Genomic DNA, 20,984 nt, shown 5'->3' on the forward strand with positions numbered 1-20,984 from the left:
GTTTGAAACTCTCACTCATTCTTCTGTTTCACTTGTGGAAGATAAAACTGCAAAGGTTTCTGTGAATAGTAACATTAACTAACAAATTTAGAACAATTGGATATACAGTATTTTTGACTATAGCAAGTATTTTACAGATTGTGTGTTCACACGGTTAAATTTTCATTAGGAAAGTTTCTGTTGTAAATTTTCATTTTATCTTTACAGCTGCAGAACTGTGTTCTTTAAAATAAATGAGCATAACGTAATAAATGTAAACTTGATAAAAATTAAAGTTAACATCACTACAAATGAACAGAATTCAATCTTAATAGAATTTAACAGAAGATAAAATTAACAGAACTTAATAAACATTAAACTGAGCAACACTTAAATTGAACAGACTTAGTCTTAATTGAACTAAAACTTAATGGAATTTAAAATAACAATTGCTTAAACTTGACTTAACATGATGTACTTGTAATAAAACTTAAACTCATTTAACTTTAACAGAACTTAGCTCTAATAGAATTTAAACTTAACACAATTTAAAATTAACATCATTCGTGATGCTTTGGGACTTTTAGCTTTTATATTTTGTGTGTACCTGTGATTTTTGAGTATAACTTTGGACACTATATAGGATGTTAGAACTATTGTTCTCAGCATTTTTAGATAAAACAATTCTTCTAAACTCGAATTTCAAGGACAGCTTACTGACTCAGGCTACAAGATATGAAAACAACAGTTAACTGTAGGGAGCAAACTTGCAGTAATTGACATCATTGCTTGAAGCTGTAATTGGAGGATTAAAACTTAATATCTAAATTAATAAAACTTATAAAATATTAAAAACTCGGGAGCTATCATCTATTTTGGGTGTAGTTTTTTACTCAGGCTTTGTCTGCCTTAAATGCACTTTGAAGGCTCTTCAATAAATTTAAATGCTTTTTATGTTCTTAACTTTGCTTAGCTTTTGTTTTAGGTAAGCTCATTAAGGTATTATTTGAACTTAATTTCAATGGCACTTAACAGGTAACTTAAACTATTTAGTAGCTGATTTACGTAAAATTTACTATAACACAGTAGAGTTTTACTTACAGGCTTAATTTACAAATTTAAAATACTTAAGAAGTTAGAACAGTATTTTTAACATGTCTGCTGCAGTACTGTCACACTCATACACACAGACATTATTTTAAGTAATACTTGTAAACAAAAACATTTCTTTAAAATTTAGTGAGGTAGTTATTTTGGATGCTTCTGCAAATAACATACATGGGGTTAAGCTTAGTGTGAGTTTCACACAGTTAATTGCACTTAACTTTTTGTAAATTATTCGATGTTTCGACATAAAGATTTAAGGTTAATTGCTATAGTTCTATATTTTGTTCAGTTAATATTCAGTTTAAATATTCTAAAAAGGGCTCTACTGAATTTGTCTAAGACACAGCTGGTTCATAAACTAAGATATTATGCACATAACGATAAATGATGTTTTGAGGAGATAGCTTAAAAAATTAACTTTGCTGAGGTATACTTAAGATAAACACTTTTAAAACTGCTTTAGCAGGGAATTTAGCTTTTGTTCAAGGTTTCATCAATTACGGTGTTATTACTTATTAGGACAATTATTTTACTGTAAGGCTTTGTCATTCTGAAAAGGTAAAAACAAGTTTAAAATATAACTTAGTTGCACTAATTAATAGGGTACTTTGAAAATACATTCACGAATTGATTTTTGGAGCTTTGAAAAGGACTTCTCAGGGCCCAGCCGGTGCCTGCTTATGTCGCCCGGGGGGGGGGGGAAGGGAATGGAACAGGGGAAAGCGAGGAATAAAAAAGGTGGCGAAGCTGCCCCGGGCTTTTGCTTGGCTCTGAGCTGAGCCTTTTGTTTTCTGGGTCCTAGCACCACCCGGCTGCACTGCGCAGGCTCAGCCCTGGCCAGCTCTGCACTGAGCTGGGCCCCGCCGAGCCAAGCAGCTTTAAAGTTTTTGGGTAATACTGGGTCTTAGCAAAACCTTTTTGCATAAGATTATTGTGGTGGTTTTGATTGGCCCAAAACATCAGTAAAGTATTTTTAACATTTAAGAGAAATTTAGACTCCTCAGAAACTGTTATGGTAGGCTTGGGGAGGTGTTTGAGGGGTGGGGAGTGGTACAAAGATGGTTCCTGTGTGTCCTGAGTGAAAGTTCTGGAAGTTTTTACATCAAGTCCAGCAGAGCCAATCTCTGATGGCTCTGAGAGTGATAGACATGCTGCCGGCCGAGTTTGAGCCAATTGGAAGTGCTGGTTACGCCTCTGTGAAAACATTTAAGAAGAAATCAAAACAAAGCAGGGGCGCACTTCTTTCACTTCTTTGTAGTTGGAGGAAGAGGAGGTGGGGGTGAAAATATGTGAGGGAGAACAGCATGGAGACGCTAAGGTCAGTGAAGAAGGTGGGGGAAGAGGTGCTCCAGGTGCCAGAGATGAAAACTCTCTGCTAGCCACGGTGAAGGCCATGGGGGAGCAGGAGGTCCCCCTGCAGCCCATGGAGTCCACAGGAGTGCAGAAATCCACCCACAGCCCATGCCAGAGGAGCAGATGGATGCCTGGAGAGAGCTGTGATCCAGTTTGGAGTCTCGAAAGAGTTAAAGCTACAGAGGCCTTGCAAAGGAAGGAAAGGCCTTGCTCCTGAGATGAAAGCAGCGTGGCCTCGGCTCGGGAGAGTCTGCACTTTATAGACAAGAGCACTCATGTAGCAGCAGAATTTGGGCGAAATGTTGCTCATGAGATTGGACCCATGCCAAAGAAGTTCCCAGAGGACTGTCTCTCGTGGGAGGGACCCCACGGCTAAGTAGAGAACCCCTCTCCCTGATTGGGCTGACCAGAGAACCCCTCTCAACCTGCCCCCTGTCTGTGTTGCTGGTTTGGAAAGAGGGAAGGAGGGGTGAGTGGAGAGACTGCTTCTTAAGAGGGTGGAGGGTGAGAGCAGAAAAACTGTTTAGAGAAAGAGAGAAACTAGTAGAGATAAAGAGTATTTGTAGTAGAAGAATTGTGGTGATGAACAAATTTATGAACCTGCTCTGTGGATTGAGAAAATACCCCCACACCCTGCCTCCCTACCTGGGCTTGTTGGTTATAAAAGAAGAAAGGGGGTGAATACTATAAGTTCGTAAGAAGGAGAAGGGGAGTGAACAAGATAATGTATGAAAAGTTTATTTTTGCCTTGCATTTATCCTCCAACTCTGTTAGGTAATTAAATCACTTTCTGCAACTGAAAGATGGAGCCTGTTTGCCCTTTTTCTTTTTCTGTGCGTCCTCCTACAAACCAGTGTCCTATCTCATTTGACTCACGAGATTAGTGTGTATTTTTATAGTGTTTTTTTTGTCTGTAGCAAGAGAAAGCCGAAGTGTCAGCGTTTAGTCAGGGTCAAACCCTGACAATTATACATCACAAAGTGTTCTCCGTCACTGAACAGTGCTATAAAAACAGCCATTTGCTGCAGTTTTCTTAGAGAAGCTGGTATTTCTTACGTTTTGTCTGGCTGTGCTCTTGCTTTTGACTTCTCCCCACCCTGCCGGGCTCACGCAGGAGCCGGGGGAGAGGTGCTGCCGTTCCCGGCGCTGCTTCTTCTGGGCTGCTTCTTCTGGGCAGCTTCTTCTGCTTTCTCGGGGAGCAATCGTTACAGGCTGGTGCAGGGGAGCTGGGCTGGACCGGGCAGGACCGGGGCTTCCTTTGTCTGTGGGCTGGGAGCGCCGGCACGGGATGCTCAGGGGGGAGCTCCAGGCTTTCGCCGCTCCCCGGAGATGTTTCGTTCTAGCGCTGCACTGCTGTTTCTTGCTGGGACTGTTGTTGCAACTGCTGTATTAGTTGCGGTATTTGCTGTGGCTTTAAGGGGGAAGTGGAGCGGAGCCGAGCGGGGCGGAGCGGCTCAGGCAGAGCGACCGCCATGAGCTTCCTCAGCTTGCCGCGGCGCGTCTTGGCCCGGCGGGCGGCGGCTCCGATTTGGCAGAAGCTGCTGTTCTTTTCCCGCGGTTTGTCTCTCCTCACCGTTGTTGGGGGTGCCCTATAGTCCTTGGACTAAGTTAAGCCCGTATTCCCTGTATGACCATAAACACCAATGTGAGCGGCCAGGCTCCCCTATGGGAACACCTCCTTTTCAGTTAACGCTTGTCAATCAATCTGTTACTTATATAGAATAAAAGTTTGAAGGACCCAATTTTGGTTATTTTAACTGATTCACCCCAAGCGGGCCCAGAGACACTTAAGAGACAAAGTCAGAAAAGTGGGTATTTGCTTTATTCAGTGCACCGGGTGTGGGGGATTCCCTCCTCCAAACACACACAAAATTGTTCCCCTAACATGGGTCTGGTTTAACATAACTTTATTTGTTCCCTCACAACAATGGCATAACTATCTGTATGCCAGACATACCAACAACTCCTTAATAAGAATTACAGGGAGTTGTGATTTGCCAGATGGTTATTGGTAATTGTGTGGAAATGGAATAGCCCATAAGCAATTACCCAGAAATTGGACAGGACAATGTACCATGGGGTATCTTGTCCCGCACATACAGATGAAAAATCACACTAGTTCAATTACAGGGATTGTTAGAGGAATTTGGAGAGGAGTTTGAAAAAATTGATTAAGTCAAAGTGTACAGTCCAACCCTCTAATTAGATATAACGCAGGTTTTCATATCTTCGTCAGAGCCTTATTATTTCCTCTAGGAATAGCACAGTTAGAAATGGCAAAAGTGAACATCTCAGCAGAAATGGAAATAATTGCAAATACAACAGATGCTGTTGGATGGTTGCAAACAGAAGTCAATTCCCTAAAGGAAGTAGTACTTCAGAATTGAATGGTGTTGAATATGATTACAGCACAAATGGGAGGAGTTTGTACACTGGTAAAAACTAGTTATTGTACGTATGTAGATCAATCAGGGCAAAAATCAAAATATATACATTACAATCTGGCAACATGCAAGGGTACTTCATGAAGTAACCAAAGATGACACTTCTTTGACAACCCGCTTAGGGAAAACACGTCTTGGATCCCAAATTTCAATTGGCTAAAACAGTTATTCATGGGAATTTTGTTTTTAAGAATAATCATTGTGGTGGTTTTAATTGGCCCAAAACATCAGCAAGGTATTTTTAACATCTAAGAGAAATTTAAACCCCTCAGAAGCTGTTGTAGTAGGCCTGAGGAAGTGTCTGAGGGGTGGGGAGTGGCACAAAGATGGCTCCTGTGTGTCCTGAATGAAAGTTCTGGACAAGGTAGGCACGCACTTCTTTGTAGTTGGAGGAGGAGGAGGTGGAGGTAAAAATATGTGAAGGGAGAACAGCATGGAGATGCCAAGGTCAGTGAAGAAGGTGGGGGAGGAGGTGCTCCAGGTGCCGGAGCTGAAAACCCTCTGCTAGCTGTGCTGAAGACCATGGGGGGAGCAGGAGGTCCCCCTGCAGCCCATGGAGTCCACAAGGATGCAGAAATTCGCCCACAGCCCACACCAGAAGAGCAGGTGGATGCCTGGAGAAAACTGTGAACCAGTGGCAGTCTCATCTAAAGAGTTAAAACTGCAAAGGCGTTGCAAGGGAGAGAAAGGCCTTGCTCCTGGGATGGAAGCAGCCTGGCTTTGGCTTGGGAGAGTCTGCACCTTATGGACAAAAGAACTCATGTAGCAGCAGAATTCGGGTGGGATGTTGCTCGTGAGATTGGACCTATGCCAAAGAAGTTCCCAGAGAACTGTCTCTTGTGGGAGGGACCCCATGGCTAAGCAGAGAACCCCTCTCCCTAATTGGACTGACCAGAGAACAAACCCCTTACCCTGCCCCCTGCCCATGTTGTTAGTTTAGAAAGAAAGAAGGGGGGTGAGCAGAGAGACTGCTTCTTAAGAGGGAGGGGGTGAGAGCAGAGAAACTGTTTAGAGAGAGAGATAGATAAGTAGAGATAAAGAGTATTTGTAGTAGAAGAATTGTGGTGATGAATAGATTTATGGACCTGCTCTGTGGACTGAGGAAACACCCCACACCCTACCCCCCTACCCGAGCTTGTTGGTTAAAAAGAGGAAAGGGGGTGAATAAAAATGGGTTCGTAAGAGGGAGGGGGTGAGTGAACAAAATAGTGTATCCTCCAACTCTGTTAGGTAATTAAATCACTTTGGAACTTTAAGTTTGGAGCCTGTCTGCCCTTTCTTCCATGTGTCCTCCTACCAGTGTCCTATCTCATTTAACTGATGAGATTGGTGTGTGTTTTTACAGTTTTTTTTTCCTTTCCCCTCTCCTGCATGTCTGCAACAGGAGAGAGCCGGAGTGTCAGCGTTTAGTCAGGGTCAAACCCCAACATCATTCTCTATACCTGTGTATTCAGTCAATGTTTTCTGTGGTGTTGCAAATGGGCTACAACTTCTTATGACGACTGGAAAAGTCACCAGTTCAGGCACAGAACAGAAAGAAGAACATATTTTTGGGGAATACATGCAGAGACCTCAATATAACTTGTGAAAGAATTCACGAAGCAGTAAAGAAATGGGAGACATGATGCCTTTATAATTTAGATCAGAGTTACAAAATGCTTATATAGCTTGAGTTATATCAATATAACCTGAATCAAAACTTTCTATACCTATATAACCTGACTAATAACTTTCTATACTAATATAACCTGAATTATAACTTTCTATACAATGTAATGGCTAGTATATGGTTAACTAGTTGCTTAATGCTGAATAGACCAAAAAAAACCAAACCAAAAACCAAACAAAGAAAAAAAAAAAACCTTCACCAGGTGGATAGCTTCAAAGATGGACAAGTATAGTACTAATGAGAAATTGGCAAATGTAAAGCCAATTAGCCACAAAATAAGGAATTTAGACCGGTTAGAACCAGAGAGACCAAGGAACGCCATAACTGCACATGCTCCAAAGACAAAGTTGAAAAGTTCAGATGTGAAGAAGACCTTGAAAGCCTTCATCAAGACGACCCCTATGACCATCGGATTGGGGAGGCGCAAGCACAGTGCAAAAAGAACTATTTATAACAATGAGGTCATGTTATGTAAATTAGTTCCGGGGTGTATATGATGATGTGATAATGACATAGTAACATTAAGTGATATTTACTGTATAAATAAACCACAGCACTTGACAAAAGTGGGTGAGTTAGGAGGAGAGATCCCCCTCACTTCCAGTGCTGCAATAAACAAATACCTGCTCTATAGATACCGGTCTATGGGGTTTCATTTCCAGCCTATCTTTTCGGGCATCATAGGGTTTGTAATGACAAATCGAGAAATAAGAAGAGGAGGGATTGAGAGGGAAGATGTATGCTAATGTATTCTTAAACAATTCTATGGGTGAAGGTATGGGTGTTAATGTCTTTGAAATGGGTCTTAATGTCTCTGCTAACTACAAGCGGGTACAGAGCCCAGACAGCCTGACTCCTGAAACAGACAAGTAGGTCTGCACAAGCCTGAGTTTCTGAACTTTGGGGTAACATGACGGGTTCAAGGGGGAATATGTGGTAGGCGGTTCAGGAAGGCTGTACCTTCCTAGTACCTCAGCCAATGGGGAAAGGAGGAGGGCAACATGTGGCCGGGTGTTTAGGATAAAAGGGGGCTGTGTCCTCCGAAACCTCGAGAGAGAAAACCCTGTGGGTGTGTGCCCCACTGGACTCTCTTCCCTTTATTTGAATAAAGTTGTAGGACTCTTTTGTGGACACTAGCTTTTCATAGCGTGGTTTTCCATACATTTCCTTGCCTTGCCTTGCTGTCTCTTGCTGAGAGGAAGACGAAGTCCCTTTATGAGTTCTAGCCCTTGACCAAGTATCAGCTGCTGGAATGAGCCAGCTGCATTCGCTGAGGGACTTGCTGCTGACAGAGAGATAAGGGTGGGGGCAGCTTTCACCAGTTCCCCCCCTTTTTCTTTTGAGCCACGCAGGAAGCTGCGGAGGCTGCCATCTTGGGGTAGGGGGTCACTCTGCCATTTTAAGTTTCTCTTGGATCCCAGGGAGTCTGCAAGATTTCATCAACTTTGTAACTAGTGACTACTACTGTTATTTTTTACCTGTTGCTATTTTGGTTTTTTCTTTATTTTTTTTTGTCAACTGTTTTTTCTTTTCCACTTATATCTACTCATACTTGTTTTTCCTTATTGGTGGAAAGTAATTGGTAAAAACTAAGGGGAGGTAGCTCATTTTAGAGTGTCCCCCTTAAATTGTCCTAAAAACAAGACATGTGGAAACTTAATTTTAAAGACTAATTCAGAAAAGATAGTTAAACCTGACAAGTGGAAAAGCAATTTGATCAGTATAATTTAAGTTGGTTACATGATTTTTTCCTCCATCTATCTTGTATTCAGTTGTTCATAACATAATCAAGTCGTGCACCTTCTGGGATAAAATTGTTGGCCTCTGCCACATTATTTTATATTTTACTTTAAAATAGGCTAATTTTTTTGAATGAGAAAAAAGGTAGTTTTTTTAATCAAAGCAAGTAATAAATTAATTTTAAATGCAACTTTTTTATCTTTTCAGCTGGTCTGCTTATACTGAAGGTTTGCAGTATAAAATGTACACATGGGTTAGAAATAGCTCTCAACTGTGGAAGCAAAAAAATACCAGAGCATTTCAGTGTATTTTTACTTTGCTAACCAAAGTTTCAAGATATTTGGAAACAATACATCATGCACATGCAGTTCATTTGGCACTGGACTTTTCATTAGGCTCACAACATATGCAACACAGTCAGGGAAGGCTGCAGAACACATACTCTTGTGGTTTGATGCTGGGTAAATGCCAGGCACCCATGATAGCTGTTCACTCACCCACCCCTGCCACAGTTGGGCAGAGAGAAAATTTAACAAAGGGTTCTTGAGTTGAGATCAGGATTGGGAAAAACACTCCAAGGGCAAAAGAGGCTCAACTTAGAGGTACAAAGTGAATTGATTACTAACAAAATCAGAGGAGGATAATGAGAAGTAAAATAAGCCCTTAAAAACACCTTTTCTTCCCTCTTTTCCCAACCCCTCTCTTCTTCCCACCAACAGTGCAGGGAGACAGGTGGGTGGGGGTTTTGGTCAGTTTGTCACCTAAGGTTTTCTTCTGCTGCCCAGGGAGAAAATTCCTTTCCCTGCTACGCTGTGGGGTCCCTTCCCATGGGAGACAGTTCTCTGTGAACTTCTCCAGCCTGGTTCCAATCTCACCAGCAGCAGTCCTCCCAAAACTGCTGCAACGCAAGTCCTTCCCTGTTGCAGTTTGAAGGATGTTATAGCAGACTGCAGCAGTGCAGAACCTGAAAGCAGCTCTCCCCTGCTGCGGGGGGAGCGCTGCCCCAGTACCGGAACACGCAGGATGGTCATTCCATGGCCACGAGCTGTGGGGCTGGTCAGACGCGGTCCTTGTAGAAGCGTTGCAGGTTTAGAAAGGCAGCTGTTTGGTTCCTGGTCTCCATGGTGTTTTATTGTGGAAAACAGAGGAGGAGTGGGGAGACTGAGGAGGGGGAGGGGAAGGCGAGGGAGGGTACAGGTTCCATATGAGCCCAGAACCAAAGAGAGCCCGTTCCGGATCTGGCTGGGGATTTTATCTCTAGGGATGGGAGGCGGTCCTGATTTACATCCAGTCAGAAGGGGTCAGGGGGGCGGGGTCAGGGACAGGAAGGACACACGTTACAACAGCAGACCTTACCTGAGAGCATCTCTACCTAGCCCGGGTAGGCTCCTGTCCCAGATTAAAGACAAATATCTCTAGGTGGAGAGCACTCCAAACAAATGCCTCCCCCCAAAAGCCAAGGGCTTTGGTACCCACTCCCCCCACTCACAACAGAATTCCTTAAATGAAAGTGAAAAAAACCCAACCTATTTATTTAACAAAACACACAGAGTGCCCTGCAAGGCACAGGGGAAGGGGAAAACAGGGGAAAAGGAGTTATTAAACCTGAGTTAACAGGTGGTAAGCTTTAGTGTCTTTATCTCAGGTGTAGTTTCCCCTCTCCAGGGGCCCCCAGGGGTTGGGCAGAGTTGCTCCAGTAACTCCCTGGAGGATTCTCGTCTGCTGTGCTCTGGGGCTCCTTGGGTTTTCATGGCAAGAAAGCGAATCGGAGAAAAGGGTCCAAAAAGGAAGATGACGAAGAGGCAAGCCTGGGAAAAACTTGCAGTGTCAACAGCAGCAGTCAGTCAGTCAGTCAGTCAGTCAGTCCCAGCAGTGTCTTTTCCTCCACCCCACTTCCCCCACAGAGAGGCTTGGGGAAGGGTTTTAAACAACCCGCTCTCCTCCCATTGGCTGAATGCAGTTAAAGCTGCAGGACCACATTTTCTGAGCATACGAACAATGATATGGGAATACACAGGATTACCCTCACCCCAGGACAGCTCCTCAGTGCACCAAACTCTCCCTCTGAGGGCTGGTCACTGCGCATTACCCGGCCGGGGAGCCGTAAGACTAGCTCTGGTTTTGTCTGCTTCCACAACCGGCGGTGATAAAGGAGGCAGGGAGGGTCTACACACGGTGTCCATGGAAGCTGTTTATTCGCATGGTGCCCCAGAGGCCAAAAACCTCCCAGAGGCAGAGATGCCTCATGGGCGAAGACCTCACGTGCACAGACCCATGTGCACGGAGATCCACATGCATAGATGCACGTGCATAGACAACAAGATAGCGGAGGGTGAGGAGTTTTCTAAGGAAACAGAGGGGGCGGGGAAAGCACATTGGCCCAATGATCTCTGGGCACAGGGGCAGTACATGGGTGGAGTTAGGGTACAGGAACCAATAGGGAAAACCCGAGGGAGTGGCCAGGACCACGTGGAGTGGGGAAAGCAGGACAATAGGTGAAAGGGAAACACATTAAGAAATGGGTGGGGAACCTGCAGCTTTTATCACAACACCTCCCATGGGCAAACAGTCCTCTCAAAACTGCTGCGGTGTGGATCACTCTTCCACGGGGTGCAGTCCTCCAAGGACAGGTGTGGCAGGATGCTCCCCCCTCCTCCTTCTCTCTCTAATCAGTCCCAAGAAATGGATGGCTCAACTTAGGTTGATAGCCTATTCAACAGCTATCTAGTGCTGGTGACTGAAAGTCTGAAAAGACACTCCCCTGTGAAATGCAGAGAGAATGTGAGAAATTTTCAGTGACTACAAATACACACTTTTATCCTATAAAAAGCTCACGAAATCTCAGAAAAGGTAGAAGCTTTCTACATGGACATTAGAGCGTGAAATAAAGTCTTCTCCCTAGGGTCTGGACGCAGCCCTGTGGTTACTTCCCTGGGATTGGGTGAGGAATTCCAATGTATTCCAGCTCCAAAATTAGATTTGGTAAGATCATTGAGTTCCTAGATTGTATTATTCCGGCTAACTTATAGGTACCTTTCTTAACTTGCATTTCAGCTAGCTCAAGCAAGAATTTCTTAACTTGCATTATAACTCAAGCAAGCACTTCTTAACTTGCATTTCAGCTACCTCAAGCAAGCATTTCTTAACTTGCATTATAACTCAAGCAAGCATTTCTTAACTTGCATTTTTAACTATTTTTATAGTTCAAGCAAGGTTTTGCCCCATAATTGCATTTTTAGCTATTATAGTGTTGCAATTATGTATTCATTGTGTGTTTATGTGTGTCAATCTGTTCTATGTTTGTATGTTTGTTATTTTCTGTGTCTAATAAATGGTATTTTTAGACAAATCGGCCAGATATCAAAGAATCTTGCAAACGGGACTAAGTCTTGGGGAACTAGCTATTTTAAAGCCTGGCAAACTCCTGTCTCCCATGCAAGACAACAGGCTGCTCCAGCTTCGAAGCAGGGCCCCCCCTCTCTCCACTGGGACTCCCACTGGATCACAGCCTCCTCCAGGCATCCACCTGCTCCAGCATGGGCACCTCCCCCATGGGCTGTGTCTTGATCTCTGCATTCCCTCTGGATCCCCATGGGCTGCAGGGGGACAGCCTTCCTCACCATGGTCATCACCATGGCCTGCAGAGGAATTTTGGCTCCAGTGCCTGGAGCACCTCCTCTCCCTCCTTCTCCACTGACCTTGGTGTCACCATGTTGTTTGCCTCACATGTTCTCACCTCCTCCTCTTCTCTAGCTGGCATTAAAACTGCATCCCTACCTTTGTTTTGGTTTCTTAAATATGTTATCAGAGTTGTTACTAACATCTCTGTTGAGCCACTAGCAGAGTAAGAAGACCTGGGTTCAAAAGGTGGCATCCAGAAGATTTTATTATTTAATTCCATCTTATATAGACTTTTCAAAGGTCACCCGGATTGGTCAGTTCAAATCCTCCCCCTAGGCCTGATTGGCCAGGCCTGAACTGTCCACATCCGAGAAACTGTTTTTAATAACATCCAAACTTTATCTTTATTTATAAAACACAGGAAGAAGAGAGAAAAGGGTTCCCATGGGAAAGGTCTGTGCTAGCCACACATCTCTAATTGGTCCAGCCTTGGCGAGCAGCACATCCATCTTCAGAGCTATCAGGTACTGGCTCTGCTGGACATGGTGGAAGCTTCTAGCATATTTTCACAGAAGCCACCTCTGTGGCCCCTCCGCTACCAAAAACCAGGCTGTGCAAAACCAACACACATGTGTAGCAGATTTAATCACAGTGAAAAATGTAATAAAAGTACAGGGTGGCTTTCTAGGGAGCGAAATTTGGGAAATGTTATTTAGCTTGAGCAAATGTATAGCTCTGAGGGTAATAGGGGATGGGTTCTGGCTGAGACCCCTCCTGCAAGATGTAATGGATAGAGGGCTATGGGCTGCTCATGAGCACTGGGCTCATGCCAAGCTGCTGTGAAGCCAAAGCTCTGCAGCTCTGGGCAGGGAAACTCCTCTGTGCTCTGTTTCAAAAACAATGGGATCATAGTTGAAGGTTAACTGAGTTCAAATGATGTGGCAGGCGAGTAGTTAGCAGAATGGAAGTAGCTTTGAGAAACATACACATGCAAAATGTTTTTTACTAGTGTCAGAGATATGTTGCTCTGGGGAATAATTTGGAAAGTCTCACACTGCTTTCCCATCCTCTCATTTTTCCAGTGCTTGCTTTCTGCATTATATCTATATCTTGCAGTAGCTTCCTTAAACCAATGAAACGAACCAATGTAATGTAGCTGGTAACAAATAACCAGATACTTAGTCAGGTTCATGTTAGAATCTGTGTAGAGTTTAAATTCTTCTGCTCAAAATCTCCAATTGTGCCCCTCCTTCCTATAAAGTAACAGAATCATAGAATCACGGAATAGTTTGGGGTGGAAGGTGATTCACGGAAAAAGAGGCAAAACTTCACAACCTATATAATTTTAAGTTGTAAAGCCGGTATGTTTATTACAGCGCCGGGCACATGGGAGGTAACCCTCCAAAGACACGGGCGCCGTCAGTCCCGTATAGCTCGGTATATATATGGTTACATGTTACACATTCATAGAGTTTCTCAACCCGCTTATACATATGCATAACCTATCCCTGCTTCGTATTATAATGAGTTCAAAAGTCACTTCCATATCCTTGCACCTACGTAGTTCCGTTTGGTGGGGGGCTTCAGGGGTCTTTTCTGAAAAAAGAAAGGAGGTCCTCTTCACTGACCTTTTCAACTTTCTGGTTTACGCATGCGTTCTGAGTCTCTGTCCAAAAGTCAAAACAACAGGTCTGATTTTTTTGCCAGCGTGGAGGTTCCACGAGTACCAACTGGGTCACCGTCCTTGTTTGGCAAACACAATAAATGTTAAGTAAGCAATATACACTCTTCAGCAAGCAGTTTCTAACAAGTTATTCCTTAACTTCTAATTCCCTTGTATCAGTCCCCCCTTTTCTATAAAATTAGTAAATTCTTTTACTAGTACATAAATTCTTCTTCTAGCAAAGTTCTGCAAAAGGTGTCTCTCAGTGCCTTACCATGTGCGTTTGACAGAGAAGTCAGAATCGCTACCTGTTGTAACAGTCTCCAATTCCAAACAAATAACACAAAGGATAAAACAAAGCTAACACTAACTAATATTAAAAGAACAATGATAGGGTGACATAACGTATTTAGAATACCAGTTGCAGTAGGCAACCACCCAAAGAGCACATCCCACCAGTGATGACTTGCATCTTTGTCTTGCTCTTTGCAAGACTCTGCTTATTTTTTCCATGTCATGATGAATAGTAATTAAAGTTTTCTTTCCATTTTCTTGAACTTCTTTCAAAATTTCAATCGGGTCTTAATGCTTTACTAACTGTCTTACTAATGTAAGGTTCATTTCAATAGGTGTGGGCAACAATTTGTGGTACATAGTGTAATTAGACTTTATCAATTGGTAGGATACAACTGGGGCTAAATACAAAAAGTCACACCCAATGATCTAACAAAATTACAGATACAAAAATTATAATGATTTTTAACATTTATGGTTATAATATTATTATCAATTTCCACAAAAGCATAAACAGTCCTTAAGCACACACAACCTTGACCAATATACACAAGCACAGTCTTTTGACTAGTGTCTGGATGGACTTCAAAGTGGCAAATGCCTTGCTCCGTATCAAGGCATATGTCCTGGGCATCAATTGTATTGCTTTCACAGATAAACCCTTGTTGTTCTCGTGTAATACAGGATTCCAAATTCACAGTCTGCCACTTCTTCTCTACTATCTGGGCCCATACCCTATGTTCAGAGGGACAGAGCACTGTTCTCTCATGGTTTAGTCCTAGTGCAACAATGGGATGGATAACGTAGACGGTGGCATTACGTATACTGAGCACAAAGGCTGTGGCCATATTAGCAATAGGGTCATAGGTGAAGTTTACCAGCGTCCACCAAGATTGAAACTTCCTTTCTAGGTCAGTGGCATTGTCCCAAATAACCTTGCGAATTTCAATGGGGAAAGTGCCTTCACTACCTTCTCTTATAATTAAGGCAGCTGCTGACTGCATCCATAGTTGAGCCTGTATACAACTAAGGGCTAGGGATACATTGTCCTGGGCTATACCAAGTGCATTTATTATTAATTCATGGTCCTGCTCTTCAACTTCTTCTCATTCGGGTAATACTTTTGAAACTTGCCACTGTCGAATCCCTAATGCTAATAGAGAAGACTGCAGGGGGTTTCTTAATCTTACCAAATCACCAGTTATGGTGGCCAATTTATTCATTAATATCTCTGAGTCAATTTCATTTAGAACCCCCAATCCAGTCCCCAGCACTCCAGTTAAGTCCCTCCATATTCTACCCCTGAAGGGCACTTGTTTCTGCAGCCAGGTTGTCCAGCCCTTGAAGGATGTTTGTAGGAAAGTAGAACATGTTGGTTGAATTTCGGAAACATTGATTTGCATTAGCAGTTCAACACGTTTAAGAGACCACTCTGGGTTAAACAATAACTGTTGTTGACCTGTGTTCCTTATTACGTATGGGCCAGTTTCATAAATTTTGGGTTCAAGTTTAGGTGGTGTGGTTTGGATTTGGGCTTGAGTGCTGGCATAGGTTGTAACAGGTCCAGCTATGGCATTTATTTTAAATTTGAATGAGAGCCCATTTGTGTCCTTAGCCCAAAGACAAACCACCTCAACAGTCTGTACGAATGTAAAGGTGTACCAACTGTCCAATTCTTTTGAACTGATACAAATCTCCTCATGCTTTTCAGTAGGGGTAGCCGAGACACTTATTTGGGTTGCTTTTTCATGGGTAGTCTTATTAATCATTTGGCATCCTATTTTGATTACTTCTCCTACAGTCCCCTGAAGTTGCCACAATGTTTGTTTTTCCCATTCTTGTCTTGCATACACTTGATTTTCATGCATAACCACAGTTAACAGATTTAAACCCTTTATATCAGAATACCTCCCCATGGATCCAGTAAACCGCCTAAAAGCTTGGGACCAAGGCCACTCAGTATTGTCCTGGCTAGAAGTACTCCCCCATCCCTGGATTATAATTATGATCGTGAGAAAAATAATTTTCCTGGTTGAACTCGCATGACTTTCCATGGAGGATTATGAGCTTTCTTCACTCTGGTATGATGAATCCAGGCGTTCTGCTCCTTGATTTTAATTGCAGTGAAAGTGGTAAGGAGTACCTGAAATGGCCCTTCCCACTGTGGCTCCAGAGTTTTTTCTGCAGGGGACTTAACATATACATAATCCCCAGGTTGAATATCATGTACGGGACCGTCCAAACCCTGACTTCGGGTTCCGGCCACATGTTTCTCAATCTTTCTGAGTTGCTTGCTTAAAGGCACCATATAGGTGGTCATTATTTCTTCCCCAACTTGGGTAGATATTTCCTTTTGTATTCCGTATGGTCTCCCAAAGAGTATTTCAAAGGGGCTTAACTGTTCTTTAGTTCTGGGTTTGGTCCAAATTCGTAGCAATGCAAGTGGGAGAGATTAGGGCCAGGGTAAATTGGCTTCTTGTCCTAGCCTCAAAATCTGTTGCTTGATCAGATGGCTCATTTTTTCCACCTGGCCACTTGATTGAGGGTGGTACGGGGTGTGGAATTTCCATTTCATGCCTAATTGGCAGCTGATTTGCTGCACCACCCTTGCAATAAAGTGGGGTCCTCTGTCTGAGGATATTGTGGCTGGAACTCCAAAGCATGGTATTATTTCTTGTAACAATACTTTAGTTACCTCCCGGGCCTTAGCGGTTCTGGTGAGGAAGGCTTCTGGCCACCCTGAAAAGGTATCTGTAAATACTAACAAATATCGATACTCCCCTTTTCTTGGAAGTTCCATGAAATCAATTTGCCACTGCTGTCCAGGCCCATGGCCCCTTCCAATTTGACCAAGTTTTAATTTGCGGGTAATTTTGAGTTTAGTCTGGAGGCAAAGGTCACACTGCTGGGTTACCTGTTTGATGGTATCTTGTAACTTCCTGGCAATAATCTTATCATTTAAATATTTATATAGAGCATCTACTCCCCAGTGTGTTTTCTGATGTTCCTCCCTAATTAATGACCACAATAAATGAGAAGGGATTACTATTCTTCCCTCTGCTGTAATAGCCCATCCCTCTCGGTAATATGTTCCTTTCTCACTTTTAATTAACTTCCTATCCTTTTTGTTATATTTTGGCTTACCTTCTAGGGAGACCTGCCCATCTGGGATCAAAGCTCCTTCCGTTGTTATCTCACCTTTTGCTGCTTCTTTTGCCTCTCTGTCCGCCAGCTCGTTTCCTTCCTCCAATTCAGAGCTCACCTTTTGGTGTGCCTTGATGTGCATGATTGCTACCTTCTCAGGTAGCTGGACTGCTTCCAACAGCCGCAGTATTGCTTGTGCATGTTTGATGTTTTTCCGTTGTGAGTTCAACCATCCCCTTTCTTTACAAATGGCTCCATGTGCATGTACAACCCCAAATGCATATCTTGAGTCTGTATAGATGCTTATTTTCTTTCCTTCTGCTATTTCCAGGGCACGGGTTAGAGCAATTATCTTAGCTTTCTGTGCAGAGGTGTTTGTTGGCAAAGGTCCAGATTCTATTACCTCTTTGCAGGTGGTAACTGCATACCCAGCATGTCGCTTTCCACTGATGACGTAGCTGCTCCCATCAGTGAACCAGGTTTCTGCATCATCTAAAGGGATATCCTTCAGATCCGGACGACTGGAGTATGTGGCCTCGATGGTCTCCAGACAATCGTGGTGTACCGGCTCTCCTTCATTCCTGCTGAGAAAAGAAGCTGGGTTGGCAATGTTAGTTACTACTATTTCTACATCATCTTGTCCCACCATGATGGCTTGGTATCTCAAGAACATCTGTGGGGAAAGCCAGTGGCCACCTTTCATTTCCAGCACTGCGGACACTGTGTGGGACACTAGCACAGTCATTTTCTGGCCCAAGGTAAATTTCTGTGCCTACTGAATGTTCATCATGACTGCCGCAACAGCCCTGAGGCATCCCAGCCATCCTTTGGCTGCTACATCTAGCTGCTTAGAAAAATAAGCAACTGCCTGTTGATACGGACCCAGGTCTTGTGCTAATATTCCCAAGGCAATCCCCTGTTTTTCATGGGAAAATAGAAAGAATGGTTTACTCACGTCTGGAAGTCCTAGAGCTGCAGCTGACACGAGGGCATTCTTTAGCTGGTCGAAGGCCCGTGTGGCCTCCTTTGTCCACTGGAGATCTCTCTGTTCTGTGTTTATGAGAGCATATAGGGGCTTCACAAGTAAACCATAACTATAAACCCAAAGTTGACACCATCCTGTCATTCCCAAGAATGTTCTGAGTTCTTTCACAGTTTGAGGTTTCGGGATCTGGCAGATGGCCTCCTTGTGGTCCCGTCCCAAGGTTCTCTGTCTTGCACTGATTTCATAGCCCAAATAAACCACCTTTTTCTTCATTACTTGGGCTTTTTTCTTGGAAACCCGATATCCCTGTAGTCCTAGGAAATTTAGCAGACTTACTGTCCAGGCAAGACAGGCCTCTTCAGTCTTGGTAGCTATTAAGAGGTCATCCACATACTGCAAAAGTTTTCCTTCTGATGGCAGGGCCTCCCAGGATTCTAAGTCCTTAGCAAGTTGATCTCCAAATATGGTAGGACTATTTTTGAACCCCTGAGGCAACACTGTCCAGGTGAGCTCAGTTTTACGTCCACTTTTAGGGCTTTCCCATTCAAAGGCGAATATTCTCTGGCTGGCTTCATGGAGGGGGAGGCAAAAGAAGGCATCTTTCAAATCTAGAACAGTAAACCAAATTAACTCCGGTGTTAATTCAGTTGATAAGGTATATGGATTTGCCACCACAGGGTAGAGGTCCTCTGCTATCTTATTTACAGCCCTTAAGTCCTGCACTACTCGGTATGATCTGTCAGGTTTGCGAACAGGTAGTATAGGGGTGTTAAAATCAGACTGGCATTCTTTCAATAGTCCTAGCTGCAAAAAGTTTTCTATTACTGGGCTGTTGGAAAACGCAGTTTTCCAGCAAAACTTATGTTAACTAAATAAACCTGAACAAAGCCTCAGCATACTCAGGCCTTAGTTAAAATCCTAACAAGCTACAGTGGCTTGCTTCCCTGAGAATGTTTTGTGAGAAGATGTCAAGAAGATGCAGCTGTGTAAGGAATGTACGGGAGTGAATTTGTGATTAACAAAGAATGCAGGAGAGAACCCTGATTATGTGAGAACAAACTGTGAATACGTGTGTAACTATAATTAGTAACATCTGTAACAGTATATAAGTTTCTCGTTTGGTGAAATAAAATGGAGCTTACTCTATATCTCATATTGAGACTGCCGTGAGTTCCCTCTCGTCGTTATGTCAAATGGTGACCTCCGACGTGATACGGAGTTAGCAGGATTTAGGACCCTGCTTCAAGAACCGATGACCACGGACACTGGCAGCAGAGTTTTATGACCCTGCCCAGAGAGCGACGAGACCGGAGAGGCCCCGGGGGCAGCGCCGGGGGGCTAAGAGGGCCTGGGCCGAAAAAGACCCGCTTCTGGATGGGCTAATAAACCTCGGAAAAGCTGCACTGATCGTGGCGACCACGGAATAACCACGGCGGCGACTGCGTAACTTTAAACCCAGCTGGTACGGAATGGAGACGGAGGTAGCCCAATTTTTATTGTTATGCTTTTTAGAAAAGCACGGACTCAGTAAAGGCAGCCTATCGCACTTAGCTGGCTTAATGGCGGTGGGACAAGCCTATGGATTTTTTACAAATCCTATTACAGTATTCGATGTAGGAGAGTGGTTGAATTATGGAGCTACTTTACTTTTGGAGTGTGATAAAATTGCAAGAAAGCTTGGTAAACCATGGAGTAAAGTCGTAGCCTGCTTACAAAAGCATGCCACGGAGCAGGACCTTGCGTGGCTGGCAGCACAGGAGATAACAGCCGCAAAGAGCAGGGAAAAACCTGAGAGTTACCGTGCTGCTTTTAACATGCAAAAGACTTCAGCAGCTGCGGCGCAGCCGGGGAAGCCCCCCCCGCCAGGGGGGAGGGGGAATTGTAGCCCTCTATCGCTCCCAGCACTTGCAAGGGGAGGGTGCTCCGCGCCGCTGCCGGGAGCCGAGAATACAAAGTTACTCGATTGGATGAAAAACCTATTCCTGTGTCAAAGTATCATAGAGCTTAGCAACTTTACAACAAAAAACATCTTAGCTGCTTTGTTTGAGAGAGTCACTGTTGAATTTTTACCAGAACAACTGAATACGATGTTAGAGAGAGCTCAAGTATCGCGGGTAAAAAACCAGAGTAGCCAGAAATCATCCCGGTGTTATCGATGTGGCAGTGAAAAACACATACGAAAGAACTGTAACGAAAAAGTTTGGTGTTCCCGCTGCAATAGAACTGTAACGAAAAAGTTTGGTGTTCCCGCTGCAATAGAGATACTCACAGCACAGAAGCTTGTAGAAACGGAAAAAACAAACAGAAAGCGACCAGTGGCCGCATGGCAGCGGTGGCCCCTACCCTTCATCGCACGGCGCCTGAATTCCACCAAGAGAGACCTGTGGCGGAAGTTGCTCCAACCGTGGTTTCCGGTCGAATGACAACAAAAACAGAGGTCGCAGAGGGTACCCCGGTAGGCAGAGCTGCGAGCCATCCACGCCTCCTTCACTGCCCCAACAGTGATGTCTATGGTGAGACTCTAAACTCTACTCCTCCCCAAGGATGAGGAAATGATTGACAGCTTCAGCAGCGAACCAGAACTAACCAACAGCGTTGCCAGCAAAAACAACAGTCTGATACCCGAATCGGAGCGGCAGATTCTCCCCAAGACCTCTAATTATTCACTTTGCAGGGTGAAACACCCATTGCCACGTGTTAACCAGCAGCACAGCCTTGCTATGGCTGATCCGGTGCAGCTTTGTGACTTTTCAGCTTTTCCAGAGTTTCAGGAAAATGTCTCTGAGCTTGGCTTCTTCCGTAAGCACTTGTCCTGGCAAACCTTCACCACCTGCTGCAGCTCAGCAACCGAAACTCCCTGAAAATGTCCAAGCAGATGGAGCAGATCGGCTCTTCCTTCAGCCCGGCTGCACTGACACCGAGACCAAAACCTATTTCCAGCGTTTTACTAATAAAGAAGCATTGTAACAAGATATTATCCTGATA

At 43.9% G+C, this 20,984-nt stretch overlaps 1 long non-coding RNA gene and 1 pseudogene across 2 annotated transcripts in view; both read right to left on the reverse strand.

Moving 5' to 3' along the window:
• LOC146425341 (uncharacterized) overlaps positions 1-20,984 on the reverse strand; it is a 413,168-nt gene that overhangs the window by 82,827 nt on the left and 309,357 nt on the right. The gene's annotated exons all lie outside the window — the stretch shown is intronic.
• Positions 12,930-18,820, reverse strand: LOC146425343 (uncharacterized; annotated as a pseudogene). Its single transcript, XR_014846491.1, has 2 exons — positions 17,970-18,820; positions 12,930-17,595 (listed from the first exon to the last, which is right to left on the reverse strand). The product of XR_014846491.1 is annotated as an uncharacterized LOC146425343 (transcript).

Source organism: Lichenostomus cassidix, chromosome W, assembly GCF_008360975.1.
Source record: "Lichenostomus cassidix isolate B80296 chromosome W, HeHo_3.0, whole genome shotgun sequence".
In the NCBI taxonomy this organism is placed as follows: Eukaryota; Metazoa; Chordata; class Aves; order Passeriformes; family Meliphagidae; genus Lichenostomus; species Lichenostomus cassidix.